Source organism: Python bivittatus, unplaced genomic scaffold, assembly GCF_059951505.1.
Source record: "Python bivittatus isolate LINGU-HERP-01145 unplaced genomic scaffold, Pbiv_v1 ctg000480_np1212, whole genome shotgun sequence".
In the NCBI taxonomy this organism is placed as follows: Eukaryota; Metazoa; Chordata; class Lepidosauria; order Squamata; family Pythonidae; genus Python; species Python bivittatus.
In genome coordinates this window covers 43195564-43222115 of record NW_028277075.1, presented here as the reverse complement: position 1 = coordinate 43222115, position 26552 = coordinate 43195564, and the positions used below count along the sequence as shown (strand labels likewise).

At 37.4% G+C, this 26552-nt stretch overlaps 1 long non-coding RNA gene across 1 annotated transcript; it reads right to left on the bottom strand.

The window, feature by feature from the left end:
• Positions 1 to 25009, bottom strand: LOC148214967 (uncharacterized). The gene is made up of 3 exons (XR_015796895.1): positions 24949 to 25009; positions 1441 to 1502; positions 1 to 83 (listed from the first exon to the last, which is right to left on the bottom strand). It is a non-coding gene; the product is annotated as an uncharacterized LOC148214967 (long non-coding RNA).
• Between the last annotated feature and the right edge of the window lie 1543 nt (positions 25010 to 26552).

Here is a 26552-nt window from a genome sequence, read left to right as displayed (position 1 = left end):
CACAGCAGTTGTGGAGATGCCATTCCAGTGACCACTTCTTCTACAATGAGTCAGTTTCATTTTTAACAATCTGATTCAGTCCTCTTCCAAAAAAAAAGGGGGGGGGGTTGGGGAGAGAAGGAAGGAGGAAACATTATTCCAACATGATTCTTGTATGCCTGACTTTATACAAAGGGGTCAAAGCAAATGTTAACCCACTGGGATCCTGCCAGCTGTGGAGTTCCTGTCGTCTAGAAATGGCAGCATTTAGAAAAGGCTACATCTGTAAAGGCTGAAGCAAACATGGTCTTGCATTTTCAAGAGTGCTGATGTGAAAAAATAAGCAAAGGTCACCTTTTGGAAATGTACTTGCTTTTGGTTGCATGACGAAATTTGGGATTGCACCAGTGCATTACAGCTTGTGAAATGGGATTTCCCACCATTCTTCTCCCTCCACTCTTTCATTCTTCCGAAGAATCCAGCCCTGTGCAGCAGATTTGCAGAGTGGGGTGGATAGTGGCACATCGCCACTCATCAGTGGTGACACAACCCCACTCATCAACAGAATGATGCAATTGGATCCAGCCCAGTATACTTAAAATTAACTGTAGCTTGGACTTCTGAACGCTGCACTCATACGTCTCCTAACGTTAAGCTCAAGATCCAAACTCAACCAAACATTTATTATCTTCCCTTTTGGGTTGATTGCAATAATTTATGTTGTGTCAATTGAACAACGTTTTCTAATTTTATTTTTAGTTCTAATTTCATGTTCATTTACATAAGCATAAAAGTGGATTTTTAATTTTTAAATGCTGAACCTTTTGCTTATGCAGACCCACACCACTCCTGCAGGAGGCTTGGTGTGTGACCTTGGACCCCTCTCCCTTTCAGTCTAACTTACTGCAATAAACTTGTGTTCATAACTGGGAGAAGAAAGGAAATGATGATGACAATAACAATATTAGGTTTTTTTCATATCTAGTTTTAGATATAACAAAATATAGCAAAGTAAGCATATAAAAGTTAAAAGCTTTAACTGTTGCTAAATCTAGCAAGAAAGTTTCATATCTATAAGCAGCCTTCATCACGTTTCAGATTAGAATATGTGTTCAGACCTCAAAGCCACAGCACATGTGAAAAGGCTCAAATGTGTCTTCTGAAATATGTTCCCTTCTAGTGTGACTAGCTGTTTCATGTAAGCTATTTGCCCACAATTACAGCTGAATTTACCCCCATCTCCAAGGAGTTTGATGTAACCCAGAAACTCCCTTCAGGTATTTCGTACAAATGCATGATTGAGCTCTTAAGAATGAATGGTTCAGTTACTCTTCAACCAGTACATGTTCTCCCTTAGTCTGAAAATGGCTGTGTCTCCTTCCATGGAGACAGGCTTTTTGTCTATCAAGTTTCTGACCCTATACTGAAAGCCTTGTGTGTATGCCTCTATATACAGCTCACCCTCTTCAGACTGATGCTGATCACATATCAGTTCAGTGCTATAGCTGGCTCCACGATTTTTCCTGCAAATAAAAGAAGAAGGCAGGAGACATAGATTATCATGCCCAATGAATGATTTTGGGCAGAAAATACTGCACTGTTAAGCTCATCATTAATTGCTATATCAATTATTAAACAAAAATTTAGAGTTATACCCCAAAGTGGTATAACTCAACCCACAAGCAGCTACAGACCCTAAAGATCTTTCTTTCCTCAGCATTCTCAAGCAGGGAACGCAGCAGTTTCAAACTTTCATGGAATTTATGAATATGTCTTTTCCCTTCAAAATGACTCACAGTTTTTGTTTTGAAGTTTCTGAGCTTCTCCCAGGGTTATAGAATGGTCAAGTGAAGCGGAACACAGTTTTTTGAAATCAGGAAGCCTGGCTGCAGTTTCATTGAGAAAAAAAAGACCATTCCTGTGTTTGATTGAAAAATAAATCTGCTGCTCTCAGTGAACCTTTGAAGTCCCCTAGCTCAGTAATTGTTTCACGACATTTGCAGCTTTAGGCAGCAAGAATGTTTGTGGTTGTTTTAAAGGCATCTGAGTGTGGATTCCATATGGCTTAAAAAAAAAAAAATGGGGATTTTCTATTCCTCCCTCCCTCTAAGACATATACTAAGTTTCCTTGCTAGCAGCCTCAAAGCTGCCTTTTTTTTTTTTTTTTTGCCCTGTAGTCCATATCGAGACAGGATTGAGTGCAACCACTGTAGTACACATATTCAAGCATATTTAATTTGGAACAAATATTAGATTGCCTGCCTGAATAACATTTTTAATGATACTTCAACAATGCTCCATTTGCCATTTCACTTCCTCAAAAATGTACAGTACATTGGCTGTGGAGGACTTTACAAATCCTATGAGCTTAATTAAATTTATTGCAACACATTTATGAGCATTTCCAAGGGCTTCATGTCTGCTATGACAACCATAAAACTCTTTCAATACGTCATCCACACAACATATTTTGCAGAACATATCTTTTTCTAGTTTTCATGACTGAATGGGAGATGGAAGACAGTGCACTGATTTTCGTACTTTAACATTGTTGATATGGTCAGACCATTGCCTAATGAAGTTTGGACTGCTGATGATTTGCCCACTTCTTAGAGATCTGGTCCTAGTAAATTGACCTGTCTTGAGTACCTTATGGAATCCAGTGAATTCCTGAACATTCACTAGTGAATTTTCCTGCTAACAGGAAACATTGTTAGCGCCCAATCTTCCTAAGAAATAGTGGAAAGAGCTCTTCTCCATTATATTTTCCTGCACTGTACAGCCTAGCTAGCTACTCTGTACCCAAAGGCAGAGAAATCAAACATCTCATGATGATTTGGAGAGGCATATCAATAATATATACACTGATGACATATTTCTCTTTGATTGCTGAAATCAGGAAAAGACATGGAAGAGTTGAACTGAAGTTGGTAATTGGCTGAATTAGAGGCAATAAATTGAAACTGTACCCTTCAGAGCGACTAGTGGCATAATTAGATTGTTTCTTCATCCAACCTGCTGATATATAACCTGTTCTGGATGGGGTTATGCATCTGGATCTAGTACTGTTGTTATAGACGCACGTGATCATGGTTCATAAGCTGTATATTCTAGTAATGTCCAAGATGGGTTATTATAACAGTACTAGAACTGGGCGGCTTTTGAAAATGGCTGAGAATTTTTAATTAATGATAATCTCTGTGCTAGAATTTCTGGCAGATTTATCTAGATAGATTTATCATTTTTCCAGAATGATCATTCTGGAAAAATACATTTATTTTTTTCTGCTGTTAATATCTTTTTATTCATCAAGATAGTTTAGAGAGAGTATATTGCTTTTCAGTTGGTTTTTCAATTCTGTTGCCTATATATTCTGTTACAATATTATTTTAATTTTATATTATTAATTAGATTTTTAGATAAACTGTCCCAGAATCCATTCCTGGGGAAAGCTGTTATTTTATCTGAAAATTGTATACCTGAATAAATATCTCTCTTTAATATTACAGAGTTTTTTTTACCAAGTGTTTTCCTTTGGAACTTACTGGATGCAATAAAACCACCCAGTAAAAGGCAAGGTTTAAAATTCAGTATAATGGCTGGACCTTACCTTTATGAAAATGGTGATTATGCATTTTTATAGCTTTCATATATGGCTGTCACAAGAAACCCACCTGGTAATATTGTGAGTACATCGCCATAGCAGTTATTTTGATTAATACCAACTATACCACTTATGGGATTTGCCATTTTTTAATTTTTAAAATGCTTTTGCAGATGTAAAAGAAACTGAACAAAAGAATATTTTGTACTTCAATTCTTTCTGCCTGATTCAGTTGTTGTTTTCACAGTTAGAGGTTGGGAAAGAGATCCTTCCCTTCCTCTACTTTGATTGGCTGAATGTCACCATCATCGCATCCAATGTTTGTATCAAGTGTTGATGATAAGAGCAAGCCATAGACTTAAACGTGTCTCCCTTCTCATGCGAGGTAACATGGAGAACAGAACTATCCCTATACTGGTGTTACTGCAGCCAGACATTCAACCTTTCTGCAGGAATTTATTTATTGTTTCATTTGTGAGGCTACCCAGCTCCAGAGTGACTCTGGGCAGCTTACAGGTAAAAATAAATAAAGAAAAGAAAACAAATTATATCAAGAAAAAGAAAGAAAACTGACCTGAGACAAAATCCAAAGAACCAAACAGAAAAAACCAAAACCAAACCAAACCAAAAGGGCTCAACCACCATCCTAATCCAGGGCGTGGGAGAATAACCAGGTCTTTAGCCTTTGTGGAAGGTCAAAGGCCCCAATATACATTGAACTGTCTGCACTGGTTCCCCCAAACTCTCCTTCCCATGTAAGTTTGGAGGAAGAGCTCACGGGTGACATTAGGAGGGGCCAACACATGCAATTTCCTTCTCTCCTTCTTTGCATGAGTAGGAGGATATGTTTTGAAGAAGATGTCTTTTAATAATTTGGCTACAGTATCTTTAATTATAGTATCTTTAGAAATGGCATTTATAAGTTTTGCTGGATTTTTCAATTACACCATTTTATTAAAAATCTAAATCTTGTGCAGATAAACCTATGTTTATCTGTCATGGCAGATCTGTCAGTAGTTATAGTAGAGACAGTTTAAGGCCTCAGGGTTTCTATCTAAAATATTATCATTCTAGCAGGGGCATTCACAAGGAGGGGAATAAGGTAGAGATCAGTTGTCCCCTCCCCCCAAACCATTAGCCACACATTTCCAATGTTCATGTTTAAAAGGTGCTAGCCTTATTCTTATTCTTCTGATTTTCTAAGAAAAACCATCTCTCTTCAGAAAACTCCATGTTGAATCCCTTCCCCAGAAAGGCTGGAAAAAGCTGTATTTTGAAACCTTGGAGACCCGCTACCAGTCACAGTGAATTAGAAAGACCAATGGTCTCTTTCATGGATTCCCATGCTTCTGTATATAACATAGAACCACATGTAAAAAATGACACAAAGCAACAAAACCTAAAGAGAAGGGGAAAAAACAAAAATAAAAACAAAACAGGCCTGTGAGATAAGAGGAAGGCTTCCAGATAAACATTTCTGCTTTAAGTACTACAAAGCAAAAAGAAGGTGTATAGTTTTCTGGGGACTGTAGAAGGGAATTCCATTGTGCCCCTGATGGTGTCATTACAAATACCAAATGAAATTTCCAAGTTTTCTGATCTTTCAGGAAAACAGATTGGTTTACTCAGACTAATCTAAAATATAGCCCTGCAGTTAGGCCCATCATTAATTAGCCTCAGGGCAAAAGACCAAGGCAGTTAGAAAAAATCTTTTGGGGCATTTGGCCCCTTCTTTTAAAAGCTGTGTTACGTCTACCATACACATGTAGTATCATAATTAATACTACTGGAAAATGTATATGTATTATATAATATCCCAATAGAAAATAAATACTATAGACATCATTGCAAATAAACTCTTCAGTTGATTTGATGTCTTGAAAAGTGTCCCATAAATTCTCTTGCAGGGGGCCGCCACATTTCTTGCTGAAGCCCTTCTTTTAAATTGCACTTTTCTCAATGAAAGTGATTGAATCAGAACCAGATGTTCCGTGTAAGCACAAGAGTACACAGATTCCTTGAATGGAATCTCTGTTACATTATTTGTAGGGTACAAGGTTCTCCTGACATGAGAGGAGTGGAAAAAACAGCCTCAGGCTAGAGGGTTTTGTTTGATTTTGAAGTTGTGTGTGTGTGTGTGTGTATGTATGTATGTATATGACTTTGAAACAAATCTGAAAAAAAAAATCTGTTGAAAAATAGGTTTGCTCCAGGACAATGTCCTTAGTTTCCGTCTTAGGTTCTATTTCAACATTTTTAACCTGTGTCTTGAGGGACTGCCTTTACCTCCTCTTTGGGGGTGGGGGGATTTATGATACTCATATACATGACATTTACCTGAAGTTTTTTGCAAAGTTTGTGTCCCCTTCTTGTACAAATGGGATTTCTACCCATGAAAGCAAAGGTATTGTATATCAAAAAGGTCTTGTAGGCAGTAATTTAACAGGCGCTGTTCCTATGTGGGTTGACTTGTACAAGAGGGACATCTTTGGTAGGGTTCATGTCAATCGGTTTGAACATCACAAAATATAAAGGTTTAAAATCACACTGGTGTTATTAGTGAGCATGTGAACTCCATTAATACTGGAGTTTGTTTAATCTAAGATATTGGATTATTTTCTCTCCTTGCAAAAAGGCTCTCTGAGGATCAGAAATTATTTTAAGAGGTACCCAGTAACTTAGGTCTGTGTGGCAAAATGTATTTTTTATTTAATACTTAAGACACATATTAATGTGACCCCAGATCAGTTGTTCTTCATGTATAATAATTATTCATAAAAATAAGCAACCTAATAGGAGGTTCTAATTTTCATCTCAGTTATTCTTCTCTTAAGTAACTTGTGAAATAAAATTGAATTTTAATTTTTATCTGACAGCCCAGTGCTTAAATAGCTTGCATTACTAAATGAATATGTTATACCATTAAGCCTAAACTTGATTTCTAAAAAAATAGCTTTAAGGAAGACTGCTGTTCTGTTCCCATGTGTTTGTAGAGTTTTTGTAGTATGTGCAATCTGTTTGCAACAAGTAGGAAAGAATATTGAATACACTTTTAAGCATTCTTCTAGAGTTAACTTATAACACAATAAAACAATTTTCTAGACTGATGAAGATCACAAAAACAACTCTCCCATTTGATGTTTAATTTAGAGAGCCCTGCAGAATAAATTTTTAAAATTCCTGTTTGAAATTACTAAAATGCTGTATTTGTTACCATTCAACGAAGCAAAATTTGCTGTGCTCTACATATTCATAATATACATCAGATGTACCTCCATTATAGACATGCTGTTTCATTTATGAAGGTCAATGGAATTTAATTGCAAATCAACGTAGCAACAAAACCAAGTGGAGGACATTCCACTTTCCTTAGACACAGCAATAAATTTAGTTGAAGTGAAATAATACTAGGGCTACAAATTTTAAAGAACTTATACTGTGATAGCTCTGAATTCTTTGTTTACAGGGTATTTATATAAATTCCAGAGTTACAGAGTTACAGTTTTGAGATGTTGAGATACACAACATACTTTTTCCCTATTTATTTTAATATAACCTGATTCTAAAACATTTTAGAAGTGAAGGATTTGATCTAAGCAATATAGGTAACAGTTTCATATACGTTGCATCTTCAGCCAAATCAATGATATATGGATTTTTGATTAATATTAGCAATGATATTAATAACTCCTGGTGGTTTATGCTTATTTTATAATTTGTTTTACAGCTTTACATATTGTTTGCAATGTATTTTGTGCATATTATTTGCTATGTACTGAATTATCAAATCAAATCTTTATTGTGGTCATACACATAATAGCCTGACACATTGAATTATGCCATAATAGAGAATATATGTAGCTCAGGATTGAATTGTTGGGTTCTTGAGGTTGTCAGGGCTTGCTTCCTCTTCTTGAAGATGTTTCATTACCAGGCTAGGTAACTTCAGCAGTGCATATGGAAAAGGATTCTGCTGGCAGTTTTTATGGTGCCTACCAGCCCAGTTGGGATATTTTCTTCCTTGATTGCTTTTTGTGAGGGGCCTTTTTGTGAGGGGCCTTGCTCCTTCTTCCATTATTCTTGTTCATCTGGTGCTGGTTTCTGCTTATCTGGGTAAGTTGGGTTAATAGCTGTGTGAGGAGGAAAGATGTGTTTAGATCTGTTCCTCTCTTTCCCTAACCTTTGGTCAATTCTTTTCTTGAATGGTTTGCAGATAAGATCCATCTGCAAATGGAGCTTATCTGATAACAATTGAATAAGCCAGCACCAGATATCCCAATGAAGGCTGGTAGGACAAGCTACCACATATAAATTGCTGGCAAACTCAACTCCCCATGTACTGATGATGTTACCTAGCCTGGAAATGAAATATCTGCCAGAAGAGGAAGCAAGCTCAGGCAACACCAAGAACTGAAATTTGAATTATATGGGAGATCCTTTTTGTCCCCTTCAGTTCTCTGCTGCCATGGACACAAAACAAAACAGAATTATAAAGGGGAGGGTGTCACCACCTTATTCCTCCCAACTTTAGCTAATGTCATTCTCCCCCTCTCAGTTTGAGCCTTTCCACAAAAAACAGTGTGGATAACAGTTGGTAAGATGGAGAGAAAGGGAATGTATTTATTTATTTATTTATCAAATTTGTCACCGCCCATCTTGTGAAATGACTCTGTATGAATGTAGCCACTAAGCCATTCTTCGCCATTGATGTTTAGGTGGAATCTTTTCCAAATGCATAAGCCATGACCACAGAAGCCCTGACCCTACAGGATTCCCAATTAAAGGGAGAGCTTATTATGACATTCTGCTCAAACATATGACCAGTGATGAGAATCAGCGTGGATAGTCCCTTGCCTCCCTTGAAAAAAGGCTTTTCACATAATAGAAGGTCATATGCAGCTGTACGTGTAAAGTAACAACTCAAATTATTACATAGTGAACTTTATGCAAAAACACAAGTCATGCATTATTTTAGTTGAGTTACATACTGCCTTTCTCTTTTGGTCAATGGTAATTTCAGATTTTGGAGGAATCTCACTGCTATTGCTGCTGCCTATTTGCTTGTCTCTGTTTTGGAGAGGCAAACAATTTGTCTCACCTTCCTGAATGAACAAAAGTGAAATGCACAGAGCTCATGTTCTTTCTTTTAGCCTTTTCTTCTGCTTATAGAGACAGTTAAATGTGATGAGCAGCAGAGCTTGTCTTAAAGAGTATTCAACATCACCTGTAAATGATGTCCATAGTCTGTAACCTATCATGTCCTAGTTTTATGTCACACTTTGCACAATACTGAACATCACAAACACTGAAAAAATTCCAAAATCTGTATTAAGGCAATTTCTTTATTATTTCCAACTCAGGAATTTGAAATAGTATTCAGGCTTTTGACAGCTCAATAATTCTTCATCAGGCAAGATGATAAAGTGAAATGATAGATGGAAGGGAGGGAGGGAGAGAAAGTGACTGATGTTGAAGTCAAGAACCTGAATTCCAGAAACAGTCTTGGAGAAAACATTAAATTCATAATGTGCATTTCCCCATCATTGTTTTTTTGTTTGCCTCCAGTAAGGTGAGTTCATAGTACCTCAATATGACCTGAGACCATCACATGTACAAAGTATGTGGGGAGGAGTGGGGTGAGAAAGGACTTAATCCTTCCTGCCAGGTGAAATTCTTCCTCCCTTTGCACGTGCATGATTTGGGTCTATGTCTGTTTTAAAAGGGAGAGGAAATATTAAGTTCCTTTTTACAGGTACAGCATCCTTGACCCGGATCAGTTTAGCATGTACTTAAACTAGCATAAAATGGAGGGCCATGCTACATACTAGACAAGTAGTGTATTTTTCATCTTAGACAGAAAATGGGAGTAAGCTACCCATATCTATCTGGTACAAAGTGCGACGCCATGAAAATGAGGAAAAGGGCGTCATGAAGTTGTGACATAGTCTTTCATACTTGCAATCTGACACCAGACACAATTACCAAAGTCACATTGTTTGCCTGGCAACATCACAGGGCATATTTCATCATTTTCCCCATCCTGGTGGATGCTTCACAATATTCAAATTAGATTGTATCCAAATGCTAATATAGTTTTATTTTTCATCTAGAACTCTTTGAGGGAATGACCTTTTATAAGACAATATGGAGTCCAGCTGTTTGAATTAATTGATTATATGCCATTAAGTCAGTTATGACACCTAGTAACAGCATAGATAGATTTTCTCCGTAACGATCTATCCCTAACCTGTTCTCTCAAGTCTCCCATGGTGCACCTATCACCACTGTAACAGTTCATCCATCTTGCTGCTGGTCATCCTCTTCTCTTTCCTTCAGTTTTCCCAGCATTAGAGTCTTTTCCAGAGAGCTGGGTCTTCACATAATGCATCTGAAATAGGATAATTTGAGCCTGGTCATGTGTGCCTCAAGTGAGAACTCTGGGTCGATTTGTTTGATGATCCATCAGTTTGTTTTCTTGGCTGTCCACAGTATTCTCAGGAATCTTCTCCAACACCAAAACTCAGTGTCAACAATCTTCCTATCCTGCTTCTTTAAAGTCCAACTTTTGCTTCCATAGAGTGTCACTGGGAATACCATGGCTTGCATGATTCTAATCTTTGTAAGTATAGATAGCATTCTATAGCAGTATTCGAATATCTTTTCCAAGGCCTTCATGGCTGCTCTAGTGCTAGTCTGTGGTGTATTTCTTGACTGCTTGTTTGTTTACTGTTGTTGGTTGATCCTAAAGGGCAGAAGCTATCCACCACTTCAATATCTTCACTGTCAGTTCTAAGGCTGTTTTTTCTACCTGTTGTGATTTGTTTGGTCTTCTTTATATGTAATTTTAGTCCCATTTTTTCACTGTACTCTTTGACTTTTAGTACTAGGGCTTGCAGATCCTTTGCATTTTCAGCTATCAGTTAGCAAGCAAAATAATTCCATTGTTATTCAGTCTGAGAAATCTAACCTATATTGATGAGTTCTTTAAAATCATTGTTGAACAAGTTTGACCACTGATCAGTGTGAAAAGCATTTAATACATAAATCTATTAGTGTTAGTGCCAATAGGATGGCTATGTATTCTCCTCTAGAGAGGAGAGTCCTCTGTGTTAAGACTGGTAGAAGAGTGTCTTCTATTTGAAGGGTTATTTTATTTGAGGGTCTGTCTAATCTAAAACTGTTTTAAAGATAAAGGACAAGAAGAGAAGAGAAGAGAAGAGAAGAGAAGAGAAGAGAAGAGAAGAGAAGAGAAGAGAAGAGAAGAGAAGAGAAGAGAAGAGAAGAGGCATTGCTCTTATGGAGCTGAAGAACAGACTGAGCAGATATGCAGGTCACAGTCTTCCCAACTATGAGGATAAGCAATATATTTCTAATTATTTTATAGTCATACATTTAAATCTGCTTTTATACATGTAGAACAGAACAATGATGTGCAAAATGTTAAACTGATTTTGCAAAGTTTGTTATTCTGGAAACTGTTGCAGGAGCTAGCAGGAATATCTGTACAGTTCCAGAATCATATCCCATAAAAAGTGTCCATATTTATTGCACTTATGGCCTGTAAATAATGAATAGGGGCACTTTAAAGCAATTTTTATGAAAGAAAAAGGAAGCAAGCAAGCTGCACTTTATTTACACTGGAATAGAAAAAACATGTGCAAATGGGCAGGGTACTAAACACCTCTGCAGTGGTAGACTTTTAAGCATTTGTAGGCATAATTAAGCATTTGAGGAGGGATAAACTATTGACATTGGACAATTTCTCATGTATTCTCTTTTATTTGAATTCTGGTTTGTTACAGATAAAAAATTAGAAAACTAGTTACTAATATTTCATTTTCAAAGGTTGATCTGTCCAATATGACTTGTAAAGATGCTCTTATTTAAAATAACAAATTACACTAATTTGCAACAATAGGCCAAGAATCCTAATTCAGAATCAGTAATGTAGGCTGCAGCAATTCAACTACCCACTTAACCATGGTTAGTTGTTCCAGCAAGAGTTATCCAAAAGAGCAGAAGCATGTGCATAAGCCATTGCATTTATGGGTATTTATACCTTTGGCTTTGAATGTATTAAGTTGCTAGTAGGGATATATAGCATGTTTTGCAACAAACAGTTCAATATTATCAAATTAAAAGCCATATTAGTAAATTCTTATAGACAGGGTACAAATTATGGGTCCAGATGAGAGAGAGGTGCTTATCAATTCATTCCAAGGAAAAGCGATTGAAAGTAACCCTAACCCTCAAGAACTGCAATTATTAGCTGAACATCATAATCAAAAAGAAACTCACTATATGTCATTAATAAATAGCACAGATGAAGTCTGTTGGTGTTTGGCTTTATTAACTTCAAGAATAATTTCACTCTAATCACTACAATGGGAGTATAAGAAAGAACCTTACAGTACACTTATGGTTCCCATCCTATGGTCTGCAAAGCAGTAGTGGATCTGAAGGATACCTTAGTGAGTAAGGGCTGTGGGTTGGGAAGAGAGATAATACAATAGTAACATAATCCTGTTATGCTTATATATCATATTTTATCTTACCTTATTGTTTGCAATGCAATTTCTTTTACAAACATCCTTATATCATATAATACTTGCTGAATTTAAATAGTGGTGCATTTGCCTGACACTGAAGTGACCTGATATTTTTTTGTACATTTAACTGATAGAATATAGAAATCAAGATTAGCTCAGTAGCTTTTATCTGGTATGTTCAAGAGACAGAGAGTGTTTAAAATCGCTTGCTTACATGGTGGTCCACAAAAGCTTTTAATGATGATGTAGTGGTCTGCATTAAGGAAATGTTCAGGCACCACTGACTTATACTATGTCAGACCATTAATCTCTGTAGCTCAATACTGGCTACACTTACTACAAGGAGTTCCTAAGAGCTTTTGCTTTTTAAAAATTTTTGACAGATGTCTTTTCCACCTCACAAAACAATAGTAAGAAGCTGTATGTTGAATTACAACAATGAATGTAATTCCAGGTGTTCCTAGTACATTTCTAATTCTTTGAGGACATAGTTTTAGACACATAGGGAGTTTTCTTATATCAGGTCAACTCACTGGGCCATCAGACTCAGTTGTTTGCCTACACTAATTGGCAGTAACTCTTCAAAGTTTTAGTTCGTATCAGAGACTGAGTGTCAGCTGCAGAAAGATGAGTGAAGAGCAAAGAACCAGAAGCCATAGGACAAACTGTAATCATGACTGCAAACTTAGTCAGAAGCAAAGTGCAAACCAGATGGATGTGAGGAGCACAACTAAAGACTATAGGACCAATCAAGATGCAGGGTCCAACAACAAACATGGATGCACAAATATGTGGCTGTACAAAGGCTGAACTAAACAATTTACATTGCATCCTGGCCAGAAAAGGCTAATGGTTAAGAGGCTGTATTAGTCATCCCAGTACTGAAAGGTTCTTCCTAAAATGCTGCCCCCTCCCCCTACCCCAATGGGACAGCTATCTACAGATCCAGCACTTCCTGACAGACAGCAATCTTTCCAATCCTAACTGAAGATGCTAGGAATTGTAACCAGGACTATCTGCAGGCAAAGCTTTTACAACTGATCTACAACCTTTTCTACCATTTGTTGGTGATTATGATTAATATGCACAAAACTTTAGTAAGAGCATAAAGAAAAGACAGTCTCTGCCACAAAGAGATTGCTTATATTCCGAACATCAGGAAATAAGTAGAGCGGGAAAGAGTGGCAGTGTAGAGCAAGACATAAGAAGTCAAGCCAGCTGGATATTCAAAACGTAGATGATAAACATTGGTGGAATGTGTTCAGTGTAGCAATGTTTAGCTAGGCTTCTTTTTTTTTCTTTTTTTTGGGTGTTGAAGGCTTACCCAAGTGGGATATGCGAGAAAAAGATTGGGGTATGGAGGCTCTGAAAGGAACCCCAGGTATACCAGTCAATAAGAGAAAACATATAGAGCCACTTACAGGACCAGAATGCTTCATAAAGTTCTTTCGGGCTTTTGCAGAGATAAGATTTCACTTGCAAATTAAGGTAAGGGGAAAGTCCATTCAGTGCTCAAATTGATGTGGATACAGTTAGCTTTTCCCTTTTAAACAATAAATAAAATTATCCTTCTAACTTTTAACTTTTTGATACATAGGGCTGCCTCATCTGGTTTGAAGAAATGTGGATGATCACTAGATGGCACAAAAGAGTTTTTCTCTACCCCTTTGCTGCCACCTACTTGTCATGCAAATATTAGCCGCAGTCTGATAGCCCAAATGATGTTGTTCTCCAATTTAAAAATGCACTGAAACTGTATATTAGAAGAATGTTCAGAGAAATTATATCTATTAGTGAAAGTAGTCTATATTAGATAAAATTGCTCAAAAAATGCATAGGAAAAGGCATATATTATATGCTAGGAGTAGTATAAACAAAAACAAAATAAACTTAAATCTTAGGTTGATGTAGCTATGAGTTAATATGGATTTAAAATTGAAAAAATAAGAAACAAAGAGAACTTAAAAATGCCATTCTTTTTAATAGCACCATAGATCGTCATCTTCTATTTATGGTTCAATTAATGAAGGTAGGTTGATCCAAAATCAAATCTTTAATTAAAAAAAAGGTCCTAGGGAGCTCCCAAACTAATGCTAATAAGAAACAAATAAATGAATCCTTCTTTTTGTTATGTCATTTGCTTTCATGCGATTGACTCTTTGAAATGATGAACTATAAACGTAAGAGCTGTGTTAGTAAATGGAATTGGGCAGAAGGCAGATTAAGCCTAACTGATAGGTCTCTGTACAGAATGCAGGAGAATAGCAGTGTGCTCTGGTTCCCAATTGTTTAGTAATAACACCAACCATGTGGTTTTTATCATTTGAATTGGGGTACTAAAAAGAAGAGGGTTTGGAGTAACTGGGTTTTGTCTAAAATGACTGTGAGCTCAACTTAATTCTGGTAATGGAAAAAACAGAGGCACCTGCAGGATCTGGCCCTTTTGTCAAATGATGAAAGTGGTGTCATGCTGCACTGATGTCTCCTTTTGCATGCAACATCACAATACATGTACAAAAGGGGTGCTGCTTATGTCACGTCAGCACAATGCTGCTTTCATCATTCACCTCCCCTTCCTCACTCTGTGGATGTCGCTGAAAAAAAAAATCATCTGGAATTTCTATTAAAATTCAAAACAGATCTCCTGTATCTATCACATCCCCCCTGCATATCTATAAAAACAAACTATTATAGCATGTTTTGACTTTTAGGATCTATTTCATGAAGGAGTGAGTTCATGCTACTTTTCTGTTCCTTATTCCAAAAGTTGACATAGCTCAAAGAGAGCGAGAGAGAGAGAGAGAGAGAGAGAGAGAGAGAGAGCGAGAGCGCTTTAAAGTCAGATCTATTTTAATTGGGTGGTTTAATTATGCTGCTCTACTCTAGGATAAACTGACTACCCTGTAGAGTAAATCTGAAAAGCTTCAGGGACTCCATTGTGGTTGGCAAGCTAGGAAGTGTCTATAAAAGGCGCACTGTATCTCAACAAGACTAGACTGCATTTGTTTGGTATTTTAAATTCCCTAATTTTTGTATGTCTTTGAATTAATTATTCTTCCTTAGACATCAAAGAAAAATGAAGGACATTTTTACTTTTAACAGTTTGTACTATAATAATTATCCTATTGCTCCAATGACAGGGTTGCACACTTCTTAGGGTTTTGAGATTACAAAAGGAAATACAGCTAATTATAGTCAGAAAGAAATTATAGTTCTGGTTCTTTCTTTGCTTGGTCTCATTTACTCACACACTACCCAATCCATGTGTGGGAAGTTACCTAAAACTAATCCATCAGGAGTCTATCAGACAAGTCCACAACGTTATCTATAAGGTTGCAATTAATTGGTGGGGGAGCAGGGTGCTGCTTATTAATCCAATTTCCAAAAAGTATGGACTTGCAGTACAGATATTTAATATAGGAACTCCAGTTTTATAGCTGTACTTATACATTTCATCCTAGCCCGTATCTATTTACCAGGTTGTGTTTCCAATATCATCAGATTCCGCCCCCACCCCTGCTTTTTTTTTTTGGCCTCATCCCTCCAATCTCAGTGATCTAACACTGAAATCTTACACATGTTTGTTTATGGATCCCTCTTGTGCTCAGGTGACTTACTCCCTGTTAAGTGCAAATAGATATCACTGAAACAGCACCTATGTTTTCAGGCTTAGATAAAATAATTCTCCTGCACATACCTTGCCATAATAGAAGAATATTTTCTAAAAATAAATTATTCTCTTATTTCTTTGTTGGTTTAATGGAGAACTAACCACAGGGTTGCCTGATCATCTTCCACTTTGGTCATCCCAGTTCCTTTTGATTTGTGACACTGAATCTGTGGAACACCATAGTTAATTTGTAAATCAACATTTACTACACAGTAGACTTTAAACAGATAGTAATAATGAAAAGCCTCCCAGTTTCACTTCAGAAGTATTTTCTGGTGTTTGTCTAACTGGGGGAAGGACAGCTGATCCAGTCAAAGAGTATATGGCACCTATTCCATTCTGAATATACTTCATGTTTGGTCTGTCTACTTAGTAACTAATTTCTTCCTACATGATTCTTGCATTGCTACTATGCCATTTTCAATATCTAGTTTCCTTCTTTCCATTTTTGTAAGTAGAAATATACTCAGCAAATTAAAGGCAACCAAGTTATGTGGTAGTTCCCTAAAACAAGGCATTCTCCTAGCTGTAAAGCTTGTTCCTTTGACACTGAGGCATGCTATTATTGCCGATGACTGCAGGAGATAGCTAACGATTATTGTCCCATGAAGCTTGTTTGGAAGACCTCTTTAATTCAGAGTTTCAGAACATAAACTAATTTCAGAACTACAAAATATTGCACCTATTTTCCTTTCAAAGTAAATTTTCCAAGATAGTTGGCCAACTTCCATTAATCTTTGTGGGCTGGAATGCAAAGACTGATCAGCACATACAGCAGAAAATAATCCATATGCTTTGTCACCAACTTTTTTTTTTTTTTTTGGTGTTGGCTTTCCTAGTTAAACTTCTATGAGAAATGAGAGAGAGAGAGAGAGAGAGGTGGAGAGAAAAGAGGAGGCGGAGGCGGAGGCTATAGAAGCAGGGCCTCAAACATCTGCCACATATTTCTTTCGGAATTTAGCTATTTGGATTCAGTCCAATACTATTATGTAGGGTTATCAGATCTGGACTGCAAAATGTCGGGTCACCACTAGATGGCAGCAACGAATTATGTTGCCTCTATCTCTATGTTGCCATCTAGTGGTCATCTAGATTTCTGTAGCCCAGATCTGTTAGCCTTTTATTATATTAACTACTCTAAAGTATTTTGCCAGTGAAACAACAGATAACAAGACCATATGTAAATATAACTTCCCCTGTGCAGGTTCCATATACTGCAACAGGAGAGGAAATAACCCAACAGGCAGAGTTATAACATTAAAATCTTAGCCTGTTTTTGGGTTGTTGCTTTAATGGAGTCTACATGATAAAGAATAATTTCAGCCTTGTCCAGAGATACAAATCCCTCCACAATATAAATTGTCCTCTGAAAGAGAGGTATTTTTCCTTGATCTTTTAGGAAATGTAATTGTCTGAGTGAAAACTGACAGGTTTATGTGAGGAGGGAAAGAAGCAGAGCCTTTGAAGGAAGCAGCAAGTGCAAGTGACAGCTGGAATTTGTGCCAGGGGACAGTTTTCTTTACAGCCTTTCCCCCCCCCCCCTCGCTCCATGCGTGTGAGAGAACCTCTGGTATAGGAATGCAGACACGCTAGCACTTTATCAATAAGTCATATGAATTTGAGTGCTAACACATGATCTTCCTTCTCTTTGAAGAATAAAGCTGTTGCTTCCTTACATCTATTTTAAGTGTTGGGCCCGATTACATCACTACTTCCTCTACAATGATGTGAGACATTTCAACAGTGGATTCTTTTGAAACACCAGATTCCTGGAAAAAAAAAAAGCTCTCAGTTTTATGAATGTCAGGGCAAAATACTATTTGGAAGTTAGAGTTATGCTAACAGAAAGATCTGTTATTGAAATTAATTTAGGTACCTATTATCAGATTCAAGAGAAAAACGCTACATAGGCTAATATAGGAAGCTGAGAAGAAGTGTCATTAAGTTTTTTGGCATTTGCAGTGTGTGTGTGTGTGTGTGTGAGAGAGAGAGAGAGAGAGAGAGACAGAGAGAGAGAGAGAGAGAGAGAGAGAGAGAGAGAGAGAGAGAGAGAGAGAGACTGCTGTCAGCTGTAAGTAATGGGATTAGACTGTGAAATGAAGGAAGCTATTGCCAGAAGCACCAAAGAAAGTGTTTGGCTATAATTAGTGTTCTGTAACTTGTTAGTCCTGATTCTTTTGTTACTCAAGGAGGCCATTCTGAGTGTCTAAGTAAGCACCTGTTGCTTCTGTTCTCCCAGAAACCCCTTCACATCCCAGACTCCTTTTAAACTTGAAAGACTGCAGGAAGAGTCTCAATTTGTGCAATATTTTTGTTTTACTTTAAATTAGCAGTTACATCATATGATCACTTTTTATTTGTTCCATGGATACTTCGTAGAAAATCAAATATGTATTTGGCACAAGGAAATCATTATGCCAAATTTTACAAGTTTGGTATGTAGCTTGACCGGATCCAGAGTTCAACATCTGGAAAAGCTGTGGGATACATCTCAACCAACGTTGAGTGCAGCCCTGCAAAGCTGCCAAAATAGATTGAATAGCAGCATGGAGACTATGGGAATGTGGACAATCAAGTGACCTCATTTACACATGCCAAACTCTGTCAAGATCTGTTAAATTTACATTCAGTGTACATCAATATTGACCTTCATATACAGTGAGGTTAATACATAAAAAAGAAGATAGAATAATAGACTTGCAGAGCTGGAAGAAACAGCAAATGTAAACTAGTCCAAACCCCTGCCAGTGCAGGAAATCCTCAGTAGAAAATCCTGATAGGTGGCCAATCAGCCAGCTTCTGTTTAGAAATTTCTAACAAAGAAGAATTCCTTTACTTTCCAATGTATAATGTACCATCTGGAAGTTCTTCCTAATGCTGAATTTTAAAAAATCTTCCTTATCTGTACCTATCAGTTTGATGCCACCATCTAGAGCACAGAAATATATATTAGTTCCATCATGCATGTAACAGACTTTCAGATATTTGAAGCTAATTTTACTATCTCCTCTTAAGCGCCTCTTCTCCAACTCACTCACCAACCTTCTCACTCTTTGTAGACAGCTCTAGTTAATCAAAATTTTTCTAAAACATGAAGTATCCAGGGCTGGATATATTGTCCTGACTGACAGCTGTCTAAGACAAAACAGAATGACTCCATTACTTCTGATTTAAAATGATATGATGCTGAAATCAATTTCCTGAAACATTTCTTTCTCTACAACAGAAGATTCTGTTTTCCTACTTTACTTTTAGAGTGCTTTAGAGTTTATCTTGGTAGAACATGTCTATAAAGGGGGGGGTGGGTGTTCAGTGATTTTACTACTGAAAGATAGTAAAAATGCTTTTATTATTTTGGTTTTGTTTTGTTTTTTAATGTTACACCTCTCCATCAGTATCCTCAGGTCCCTATCTGTTCATGCTTCATCATCTGAAAACTCCCCACAGGAGGAATTTCCTTATGATTTAAGTGAAAGGTGGGAAGTCAGGGATCCTGAAGACTAACAGAGGGTTGTAAACTCTCTGTGTAACCAAGAGAAGTGAGATAACTCCACAACTTATCCATGACAATTTCACCATTTTTAAAAGGAAAGTATTTTTCCCCTTAACAAACTGGAAAAAAAAAGAGCTGAAAAAAAAATCAGAATGAATTTTTGGCATGGTGATATTTTGGTGACTGCAGTTTTGTTAACGGGCCTAGAAATGCATTAGTCTCATTAGTGGCTACATCATTCATCATTCTGCTGATTCACGTCTATTTTGTGGTCTTCATTAAATGATTAGTGAGTTCTGCAGAACCCGTTTTCTTGTAATTTTTGTAATTCTGGCTCCCTCAGGCCTTTGCAGGGTAACAGCTGCTCCAGGACAAGACTACCTTTCAAAGGAATTTTGTTTTAACTATTTTACAGCTAAAATGGATGTCCCAGCATATCCAGAAGTTTTCAGATTGAGTAATTCTATAGTGGATTATGACCGTGGTCCTGTATATCTTGTACTGATTTTGTGACTTTAGTGTTCACACTCATTCTGCGGTTATTAGTGAGTATAGAAGAAAGGAAAATAACTCTTTCAGCATATCCTGAATACTTATGTCAAGTCCCAAGGAAGATGAGCTGCATGAGGATAAAAAATTCATGAGATCAATTTCAAGGAGCAAGGACCTAGGTCTGAAGCCTTTGCCAAATATCTTGAAGCAAGTCTTTAGCCATCAAGTCTGTCAGAACATAATTTCCTCTGTAGCAAAAGTAGATAGCCAGAGGACATGATAGAGTTGCTTGGCATACAAATTTAATTTATTGTTGGTCGCACAGTCAGCCAGTTGTTTAGACTTAATTTGGCTTTTTTATCCACCTATCAAGTCCTTCCCAAGGACCTGGGATAGGCAGATGTTGTTGACTGATGGTGTTAAAGGTATCATTGCAGGATGGAAGCTGTTCCAAGTAAAGCTGCCTTTTGCAATTGACTGATGGTGATTTTGTCAATGCTGATGGTCTTCAAGTGGTGCTCCAGATGTTTTGGGATTGCACCTAGGGCACCTATAACTATTGGTACTATCTTTGCTTTCTTTTGCCATAGTTGTTGTTATCTTGAGAGTAGTAGTCTATTGGAAAGTAGTCTGGTTTTTCCAGATAGTCCAATTTAAACAATTTCCAACAGTCCAACTTAAAGAGTACTAGCAATGCTTGGGTGGAAACATTTTATGAGCTCTGGTCAGCTAGAATGCTCAGTGTGGGAGTATTTTGGATAAACCCCAGTTATTGTCCTTGTATATTCTGTGCTTCTGTAAGCAGGAAGAAAGTAAGCATTTATGGTGTAAATGCACACTGCCTTGTAGGCCCCTGATGCAATTTCAGTCATGTTGGCATGAGGATAGGACTAAATGGAGTGTTCATTATGGGTAAAATAATACCTGAATAAGATCTAGGGCTCATTGAAATGCTGAAGAAATGTCTGTGACAGTCTGACCTAGACTGCTGTGCATTTTGAAACAAATCCTGGTTGTGATTACCCAGATAACTTGACTGTGCCAGAACTTTGTGCTTGCAAACCAACCCTCTGAGTTTTGCCAGTGTAATAAGTATATACAATATAGTAGTATATGTGAACCATGACTACCCTTTTAAAATTCCAGGCTTTTATTTATGTTTCCTTTCTTTTAGAAAGTTGGGGTACATTGCATCTGGTCCTGATAGCAGCATATGCAATCTATATGTTGAACATGACACTTATTCCATTTCTTCCTGAAAAGATATCCTAGCTCCCAGTAGGATGGCAAATGTAACTTATTCAACCATTCATTTGTAAATTGTCCTTTCGCTAAGCATTTGTTGAGAAATGCTCAAATGTACCACAGTTGACTAATTGGCTAGTCTTTCCTAGAGCCCCATTGAGTTCTCATGAAACCCAGGGTTTTTGTGTGAAAAGCCCATCTAGCTGGATGAGGCTGTAAGATACTGCTTAAGAAACTTACATGCATATGTGATGCTCCTGTGAAAAAATAGACCGTTTTTGATATTTCAGATTTTAAGTAATACTAATAAGCAGGAAGTGAAGAAAACCCCCAATACAGCTGGTTTTGCTGCAAATGTATCATAAAGCAAATAAAAATGTAAAGGATAAACTACTTATAACCTACCTTCTTATAGACGCTTGTATAGCTATTGCATATATTGGCAGGATTTAAAGGGTTGATCTGTTAACAAGTCGTTTGGAAAGTTTGGAGAATCAAGTAATGAAAGAGCTTTCATCCAATCTTTTTTTTTTTTTACATAATATTACAAATTCAAGTGTTGTTTAGATAAAATGGTCTCTCTGACTAAAACTAATATTTTCCAATGGATCTTCAACATGTCTAATCTTTCAGGACGGTTTTAATTCATCCTGGAAAAAAGTGGTAAGTTCTCTTTTCAGTTTTTGATCTCAGTATGGCTGTAAATTGAAGAACACTACTCAGTATTTACCTTCAAAGTCTCCTGTCAATCTAGATGCTTGCCCATTTATGCTAGAATAATTCTAATCAGTGAGTCATGAAGATCCCCATTCTTTAGAAAGATCTGTCCAATTTATGCAAAGCCCTTTAAAGAAACTTAGGAGGAAGGACAGAAGAAATTGTTACTGCCTATCTCCTATCAGATCAATGTGTGGAAGCATAGATGTTTGCAGCTAGCCACAGTGATGCCAAAATGTGTTGTGATGTCAAGCTACAAGTTTCCTAGCTAGTGTACATGCCACAGACGACCCAAAATGCATTAAATATTTTGACAGCTGATAATGATTCATTTGGGGATTGTTCTGTATAACTTTCTTGTCCTACCCTTTTTTGATTTGACTATTTCTTTTTGATCTTAGACATTATAATTGTTAGGTATCTATTATTTTTCTGTGCATACTTTTTAAAGGCACATGTCAAGCAGTACACTTAACCCTAGAAAACCAAAGAAATAAATCAAAAGTAAAATACAAACAAATGTCTACAGTACTCATCCAGTACTACAGTAACTGGATAAAATTTGCATCCATCTGTCTATAAATCAAGATTTCTGAAGGAAAAAATATTTAGTTAGTTTCCTTGTATACCACCCTTTTCCACAGGCTCTAGGTGGCTAACAATATAAAAATATAACCCCCCCCAAAAAACTTCAAATGTAAAAATAAAAATAAAAATCAAGGAACTAAACACCAACAAATACAAATGCCATGTGCCTGCAATCCCACCTTCAAATCCAGAACATCTTTCCCGTGCAAGACAGAACAGGTGGGTCTTCAAAGTTTTCCTGAAGCCTAGCAGGGAGGAGGAGGATGAAATCTCTCCTGGGAGGGAGTTCTAAAGGGTTGGGGCAGTTACAGAGAAGGCTTGCTTCAAGGCACCATCATCATTTAGAAGAAGCTGAAACTTTGAATGCTTTTTTTCAAGATTACACCTGCTGCCTTAAAGAGAAGTACTTTTATTTAAAATAAGAGTTGCTGTTAGAGTGTTAATATTGCTTGCATTTGAAATCTATGCAGATTTTCAGTTTAAAAAAGGTTGCCTGATTAATAGAATTTGTTTGCGCCTTAGGAAAAGGGTTTTAACTTATCAAACCAATGGATACAATGAAGATTATAGATATTAGAAACAATCTTTAGCACTTTAGCTTGCTTCAACATCTCCAACTAGTATTCCTTATTTTTCACATTGTATTTTTCATCTTTCCCTTTTGAAGCCTATGGTCAATTAAGAAAAAAATGTTTATTTTTCAAAAATTATTTTCTCCAGGAACACACCATCATCTGTGTGAATTCTTCTTCTGTACAGCCTGTGCTCATGACAGTTTTGTTCAGCTGTGAAAGAATGGTAAGGGCTCTGGACATGATGGCTGCATGGGATATTGAAGTAGAGTGATTCTAGTTGCATGCTGGCCTTGGAAAAGTAGCTTTTGAGGGCAACATACAAATCTTAAAAGTAAATAATCAGTACATTTTCCTCAAGCTCCTCTATCAGCCAGAGCTTATGAACATTTATTTTGTTTATAATTTCTTCATTGGTAAACCATATGATGATGGTAAAGCGGAGATGTATTTTATTTATTTACTTTGACTTGTACTCAGGAACTCTGAGTGATTAACAGACCCACGCAGAGTCAACAGTTAAAGACAATAACAGCAGTGATCCTCAGCCCGGTGAACTACACTTCATTACTTCTCCAAAGCCTTCCTGAAGAGCCACCTTTTGATAGCTCATCAAAAACATAACACAGAGGGAATGATCCAGACATCCAAAGGCAAGCTCTTCTATAGGAGATGGGCCATCACGGAGAACGCTTGACTGTAGAATTTCTGCAATTGATATTCCCTTGGCAGAGGGATGCTCAGCAAGTACTGTATTCTTTCCTGATCTTACTGGATGAACATAATTAGAGATATCCAGGCCCTGAGCCATGAAAGGCTTTAAAAGTGTCAACCAGCATCTTGAATTGCACCCTGGACTCAGGGACTGTAATTGTAATTGCAGCTCCAATATTAATGCTGGTATGTTATGGGCAAATCTAGGAATGCCCATAATTATCCATGCTGAACCAGATGAAACTTCCAAATGGGTAGCTCCTTGTAGAGGATATTACAGTAATCCAGGTTCAAAGTGCAGGGGCATGAGTGAAGCTTCCTGTTCCAGAAATAGTCACAACTGATGCACAAGATGGAAATGTGTAAAGACCCTTTTGGCCATAGCCTCTGACCTGCTGTTCAAGCAGGAACTATGAGTTCAGAAGGACCTCTAGACTGTTAGCCAGCTCCATGTGAGTGAGTGCAACCATATCCAGACATAACAATGTTCCCCCCCCCTCCAAAAAATTTCGGTTTTGAATCCACAGTCACTCCATCTTGCTGGGATTTAATCTGATCCTAATACAGAAACTAACATCCTTTAGATAGTGGGTTAAGACTTCCACCACATCTCCTGCCCAGTCATGGGTAGAGATATACAACTAGTATCATCTGTATATTGATGATACCACAACCTGTGTCAGCAGATGTCCTCTCCCAGAAGCTTCATGTAGATGTTAAAGACTGACAGAGAAGACCAAGCATGTGACACCCCATAATGAAGTATCTGAAGGCCTGATTGATTCCATACCACCACCAACTGAAGCCAGCTAGTCAGGAAGGAGGAAAGCCACTGTAAAACAGTGCTTCCTACTCCTAACCCTCACAGCTGTCCTAGAAAGATACTATGGTTGAAGATATGGAAGGCAGACCACACAGACTCAGTGAATTATTCTCTACTACCACTTTATTGCTGATCAATCCTTTAAGGAAAGTAGGGAGATCTTTGAAATACCTGCAGTATGTTACTGTACAAGGCCAAATCTGTCTTCCAGCCTCCTAGCTGCCATAAAAATACTTCCAGTCAGCTTCTCAAGGTGCCATTTGCTAGCCTGTGCAAAATGTTGGAGCAGCCCTTCCCCCAGGATTGCTGAGGCTACAAATGCTGATATTTAACTGAGTGGAGGAAGCCATAACTCTTCAAATGAGTCTTGAGAGAATTCTCTCCCCCCCCCCCTCTCTCTCTGTATCATTGTAAATAATTGTATAATTACAGAAAGGTGGTATCATAATGCATTAAAGACTGTCTCTGGGACAAAGCTAAAAAGGCACCCGACTTTATTTACCTCATTCAAGCAGCTCCATGAGGTGTCTGTTCTGGTGTACGTGTTGAAAGACACTATAATCTGTTCATCTTTTCCTTGACCAAACTGAAGCATTACGTTTTCTGAGAAAACGGTTGGTTGCAAATAATTTGAGGAAGGAACTCAGCAGTTATACATGACAGAACATTTTACTTCTCTTGGTTCCTTTCCAGTGATATACACAGTTAGCTCTTACAGCCTTTCATGTTCAAGGACACATTTGTCTTAACAAAAAAGAAAAAAAAAATGGCCACGTTCACTACAGTTGAAGCAAGCAGGGTTGGAAGTACAATACAGTAAAAAAGGGGAACAGCTGAATGTTGTTTCTTCAATCATTTTATCTCACTTAACACACTCTCAGGATATCTAGGAATTAAAGAGAGGAAATATTTACATACTAATTATATTTCTGTTTATTTAATTAAGTTATTATGTGGCCCTGGCACTTAGAAATGGTTCTCTTAAGCTGTTCTTCTAATGTTGCAATTATGGCATTATGAAAAGAATTCAGGGAATAAAAGCTAGCAATCTGAGGAGAGAAGAGGCAATTTGCATTGAGCCAAAGGCAAGCTATGGAACTGATTGCTAAGCTGGAAGGATCAATTTTGTAAAAAGAGGTAGAAGATTGTATGAGGCAGAAGGCTTGGCAATAGTGAAGGTGGGGGTGGGAAGTGAAGGGTTTCTCTCAGAAAACGTGTAGAGTCTCTCCCTAGTCATTAAATAGTTTACATTGGTCTGCATACAAGAAAGTATTTTCCAATCCATCCACATTGCCTTCTAACATAGTAATTTTTATGTCAAAGATATTTATATTAGGAATCCCGCAAAGCCACAAGCTACTTTCCACAGACGCAACCTGTATGGGTCCATATATAAAGTTTCCATTAAAACGCATGTAGTGCTTTATTTACAGCTTGAGATTTGGCTGTTTATGTTCAACTAGTAGTTACTATTCCCTTCAAGAACCTTTTTCCCAGGCAGCAAGTTATAACAGTGAATGTACAGATTATGAAAACAGAACCCTGTGGTAGTCAGCAACTTTAGAAGATGTTGCCAGGCAATTTCTACTGTGGACAAAACTGAGTTCATACTTGCATCTCTGACTGGGCCAGAAGTAAGATGGAAAGGAATAGGAACTCACCAACAGTTGGTGTAGTTCCATCCCATTCTGGAAACAATAAGGTGCAATAAAGCATCTTGCGCCTAGCTATCAGTGTGGGTGGCTAAACAAGGCCTCCATGTTCAGCAGGAGCACTATTTTGACATCAAGTACCTTGATGTCCTACACTTAGAAACCAATACCTACACTTAGAAACAAGACTCTGGTTCGGATCAACTTTTATGAGTGAGCTTTACGTCTTGGTATGATCCAGCACCACACCATGGTTTTTAGTACCTGAACAGGATTCTACCATCATGTCATATTAGTACAGGATCTTCAATATATGTTCTATAATGCGACTTAGTTAACTGAAAAAAGAAAAAAAAACTTTTTAATCAAAGTGTAAGCCTAAGTATATTCTGGCTAGTAGACCCCTTTCAGTCAGGATTCAGGCCGGGGTATGGTTGATCGCACTCTTGGATGA